Consider the following 5,745-nt stretch of genomic DNA (forward strand, 5'->3'; position numbering starts at 1 on the left):
GAACCCTCAACTTTTTTTTTTTTTTATGACTACAGGCCAGCAGGATTTCCAAAGTATTGTCTGACAATGACAGGGATCATTTTGGAATAACAAACTTCGACAGTTTTCAAAGAAAATTATAAAAGTGCAAGAAATTCAAGCACTTCTGTGACTTGAGTACTTTGATTGCTTCCATAATTGTAATTCATGTGCTAAAATCTTAATTGCCGATACAACAGACTTGGGAGGGTAGAGCCGAAGGCGAGGCATTTAGGTCATGAGGGCAGAGCAGTTCATGGTAGGACTAAAAACTACAAAAAGGGCTTGCAGGCTGTACTCCCTCCTGCCATCTAAGGATACAGTACAGTCAGTTTTGCTCTTCCACCATCTGTCCTGTGAAGGCACAAGAAGGCTCCAGAACTTCTGTTGCTTCAGAACTGAGAAGTATTCTTCAGTTCTTTGTAAATCACCCGGTCTCAGAATTTTGTTACAGCAGCATCTAAGAAAGACAGGCACAAAGCAAAAAGGCACAAATTCAAAATACAGAACAAAAGCTGAGGTATGCATTCAGACACGAAACGGGGCACCATAAAAAGCAAGAAAAAGTAACAGAACTCAAACAAAAGAAAAAATAGTTATGAGACACAGAAACAAACATAGCAGTTATAGTTTCTAAAATGAGATAAATATGTTACTAAAGAACAATACAGCTATAGGAGAACTAGATACACTTAAAGATAAACTTCCAAGAATGAGGAATATAATATAAATTTAAAATATAAAACAGGAGAAATCCTAAGTTTAAATAGTTAACAGGAAAAAGTCTCATCACTATTCTGGGGGTGACAATAATACAAAGAAATGGAAGATTCTTGTGTCCCTTTAATTTAGAATGTGGATTGTGTGCATGTGAACACATGTGTCTGTGTGCATGTGAGTGTGTGTGTGTGTGTGTGAGAGAGAGTGAGTGTGTGTGTGTGTGTGTTGTGTGTGTGTGTATGAATGGGTATGCATAAATTTTTCTCTACTTTGAAGTGTTTCTCAGATATTTTCTTTTTGAGTGTTTGAAGAAGAGCCTATGACTCAGATTAGGCTGGGCTAGCTCACTATGACTCAGATTAGGCTGGGCTAGCTCACTAGTGAGTCCTAGGGATCTTTCCATCTCTACCTCCAAAGCACGAAGATTCCAAGTGGGCCATTACGCACAGCTTCATATAAACAAACAAACAAATATGCACAGAAGTAAAATAAACAAATGGATTCTAGGGATCAAACGCAGGCCCTCATATTTCCAAGACAAGCATTCTATGAATTAAGACATCTCCTCAGCCCCCTATTTGTAACTTTAAAAATATTTATTTGTGTTTATCACAGAGAGAGGGAGAGAGAGAGAGAGAGAGAGAGAGAGAGAGAGACAGAGACAGAGACAGAGACAGAGAGAGAGACCTTAACTTCATGTGTGTGCGGTACTACGGAGGCCAGAAGACATTGTCAGATTCCCTGGAACTGGAGTTACATACAGTAGCAAGTTACTAAGTGGGTGCTGGGAACCAAACTCTGGTTCTCTGCAAGAACAAGTATTCCCTTCTGTGCTGTCTGGCCAGCTCCCTCATTTGTAACTATTGTTGCATGACTCACCTTGCCATGTGTGAAAGTCACACGAACACACAAATTTCTCAAAACGAAACACACAGAACCTTCTAATTCAGTGCATTTTTACTGTGTGTACATGATACCTAAGCAAAATAATACTAGATAATACGTTTTAATGGTAATTTTGAAACCTGTTTTTAGAAAGAGATGTTTATTTCTCAAAAAGTAAATGATTGTACACATTTATCAGCATTGAATAAAAGCAGTGCCTACTCACAGAACCCAACATTTTAATGAGATTTTAATTATACGCAAAATTTACTCATTCTGTTTATCCCATCTTTATTTTAAAATTATGTTAGCAATTTTTGCTTGAAAATGTTTTAAGGCATGTAGATGGCATAAGATACATGCTTTGAAAATTTAATTTCATGAATTTCTAAAGCCTGTGTTTCCTTTAAGCAATGTGTGCTTAAATGGATTTCTTTCTATCATGATGGATGGCATACTTCCAGAAGGTGTAAGGTCTTAGATTCATAAGACAAGCTAGTTTATGGCAAAATAAATAAATGAGTAAAGTCGAATTCTCAAATTTGGAAACCTCTACCCCATTAATCCTTTTATTCCACAGCCTAAATGTTTTATTAGCATGGGAAAACCATGGCCTGAAGCAGTAGTGGCAGGGAGTGGGCTCCATCATTACCCTGGGAAACGTCCCCTGACAAGAGTCCTCATGCCTTTCGAAGCAGAAGCGTGTCCTGCATCTGCATGAGCTCATTGTGGGGTTATGCAATTAATAGCCCATGATCACCAGAGGTCCCTGAACAACCGGAGTCACTGGCTTTACTAGACTAATTGGAAATTAGCAATACTCTATATTTTTGGACCAAGGAAGTATGAGAGACAGGAGTGAAGAAGGGGAGGTCTGTTTGTTACCAACATGCTGTACACAGCAGGGCAACACAGACCTAGGAAAAGGTGAAGGCAAGTGGGCTTGACTCCAGATGGAGGAGCCTGTAAGAGGATTCGCCTAGTCACAGCAGAGAAGTTAACAAGAGAAATGCTTTAGTGTAGAGCAGTGTTTGCTTTGAGTGTGACACTGAAAACAAAAGTAAACACTTTAAAAGGAAGTGTCAGGTGAACGTCATTCACATGGTGCATAGGAAAAGACAAGACGGAAACCATAAAAAAAAACCCTGTTTCAAATACATTAGAAACCCTTAGCCCCCAATGTTTTACCCATCGACCATTCCTATTGTAAAACTTAATGGTATCAAAATAGAAGCCATAATAAACTGAAGAGACCAGATTTTTAAACCATGGGTCACCCATTATCACCCCCATGGCATCCTGTAACCCTGGATGTGGGAATGGGAATATGAAACTTGACAATAGTAAGTGATTTTTAAGCATGTGGTAACTAAAAGTTAATTAAGAGTCAAGTGCATCACAAATCTTAGACGTGTCTCTGAGCACTCACCCATGCTGCACCGTGTGACTTCCTGTTCATGTGGGGCCACATATGGGAACCCCCAGCATGCACACTCTGTTCCCCAGGTCCCATTACAACACACAGCATCAACAATTGCTTCCTGAAACATCTACACTCACACGGGAAGCTACTATGTGCGATCAGCTGCTGTGTTTTTCTGTACACACTGTTCTCTGCTTTTATAGGGACATGACCGTTTAATTATCAAAAACAAAGATTATTTTTCTAACCTCAGTCCTCACCATGCATCAAATCAACATACGTTTAGCTATACATATTGCCTTAAAATAGTTTATTTAAAATATTGCTGCCTGAGTTGTTGACTTTGATAACAGTAAACTTGATAAATTCTACTTGGAATTAAGATATAAAGTTCTCCAGTTTCTGAAATGGCCCTCAATATATTTCTCCCATACTATACTATGTATGTATGTATGTATGTATGTATGTATGTATGTGTGTATGTATGTATGTATGAGTGCAGTTCCTAGCATTGAAGACTATAGAATCAATCTATCAGTGGACTCTGAAAAGCACTGAGAATGTTCTACGTCATGCAGTATCAAAAGGTCCATGATAATTGATCCTTTCTATAAAAATAAAAGACCATATTGCTGTCATTAGTATATGTCTTAGGTAGGATTTCATTGCTGTGAAGAGACACCATGACCAAGGCAACTCTTACAAGGGCAAACATTTAATTGGGGCTGGCTTACAGTTTCAGAGATTCCATCCATTATCATCATGGTGGGAAGCCTGGCAGCATGCAGGCAGACTTGTTGCTGGAGAAGGAGCTAAGAATTCTACATCTTGATCCAAAGAATGCCTGGAGGAGACTCTCCTCTGCCCTGGGCAGAGCTTAAGCATAGGACCTCAAACCTCACACCAACAGTGATGCACTTCCTCCAACAAGGCCACACCTACTACATAGGCCACACCTCCTAATAGTGCTACTTCCCATGAGCCAAGCATATTCAAACTATCACAGTATGAAAACTTGCCTCCATCTTTAATAAATGATTATATTACACATAGACCAAATGGCTAAAACTAAAATTATAATTTGTTAGCCCTAAATGCTTACTTTGTATACCCATTTTATATACTTATATGTGGAGAAATACAAAATATTTGGCAAAGACAGGGTGAAAGAAACTGCATACTAGATTCTGTTAGCTCAGAGGGTAGGGAATTTTCCAGCTGGCCTTCGAGGGATGGTTGGTGTCAAGCATCAGACGGCACCATTGATGTCTGTGTGTAGCTGTTACTGTCTTTGAGCTTCTCTGCAACTCTGTGGGGATGGAAGTCACTTTAGATGCCTCTGAAGTTGGTTTTGGATGATGGTCACTCCAGAAGTTCTGTTCATAGAGATGCAACTAAGTTTTGTTCCTTAGGAGTATGATTGATATTGTTCCATATGAAAGAAATGAGTCAAAATGCTACATCGTCTTGTCCTTTCACTATTGGCCAGTTTTTCTCCCATCATTCCTCAACTCCTATGCTTAAGTTTGCTTTGTCGATCTTCTTTGCACTTAATATTTAATCAGCTACCTCACTAGTAAGTGAATTAAATAAAATCCTTGGTGTGTTCTCATTTGGGAGTTTTACCTTTTAAAATATTTTAACAATAGGAATAAACTTTTAGTTCTTCATAAAAGTTTGAGCTATTTCTCTGATATTCAATTTTTCACAGCTTTAATAACATTTATATTTAGCCTTACTGTATCTATAAGTTTAAAATGAAAAGATAACATGTTTTGTGTCACAGAGCTCCATAAAGTATAAGATGGCCATAGATTTATTTTGTTATTGTTCAAACTATAATATTTTGAAGATGCAAAAGGTCATTGTTAACGGCAACATTGGTCCCATTTAGTTAGAACTGGGAGAGTCCTAGACAGACCAGTATTGCCTTGGGTAAAGTGAGATTCATGAGAGCCTTCATAGAAGTTACTTTCAATCCCTTCTTCATTATGCCAGCAAGCCATGAGAATGTTTTTAAGAATTACTTATTTTCATTCCATTTCAATGAGTGTTTGTTTATATTCATAAATGTGTACCACGTGCATGCCTGACACCCTTGGAATCCAGAAGAGGGTATCTGATCCCTTTGAACTAGAGTTACAGAAAGGTAAGGTGCCATATAGGCGACGGGAAACTTCAGTCCTGTGCAAAACAGCAAGTGTTCTTAAACACTGAGCCAACCCTCCAGCCCTGAGAAATTCTTTTTAAATTTTGTATCATTTTGTAAAATATATTGGAAAGTACTGTTGTATTACAAGCACACTTCGATTTATTTGTTCTTCTGTTAGTGGTTGTTTAGGTTGTCCTTGGGCTTCTGCGTCTGTGGTTACAAATGACCCTGCCAGGAGAGCTTTGATACGTTCATTCTTTTATGCACATTTAAGATATTTATCTGAGACACTACTGGATGGCATAGATGTACAAATGTGTTCTACTTTTCAAGAAATAACCAACTTCTTTCTCAAAGTAATTATACTCATTTGTACCCAAACCTTAGATACTCGTTTGTAACCACATGTTTCTTTCCACAACTGGTCCTGCTTCTCTCCACCTCTGGTCCTGCTTCTCTCCATCACTGGTCCTGCTTCTCTCCATCACTGGTCCTGCTTCTCTCCATCACTGGTCCTGCTTCTCTCCATCACTGGTCCTGCTTCTCT

General features: G+C 38.6%; 1 long non-coding RNA gene across 1 annotated transcript in view; it reads right to left on the bottom strand.

Annotated features, from left to right (window-relative positions):
* Positions 1–447: 447 nt before the first annotated feature.
* Positions 448–5,745, bottom strand: part of LOC114618559 — an 11,113-nt gene continuing 5,815 nt past the window's right edge. Inside the window, exon 3 of the long non-coding RNA XR_003710972.1 lies at positions 448–478. This is a non-coding gene — a long non-coding RNA (uncharacterized LOC114618559). The remainder of the gene's footprint in view (positions 479–5,745) is intronic.

Source organism: Grammomys surdaster, unplaced genomic scaffold (assembly GCF_004785775.1).
Source record: "Grammomys surdaster isolate TR1022 unplaced genomic scaffold, NIH_TR_1.0 143, whole genome shotgun sequence".
Lineage (NCBI taxonomy): Eukaryota > Metazoa > Chordata > Mammalia > Rodentia > Muridae > Grammomys > Grammomys surdaster.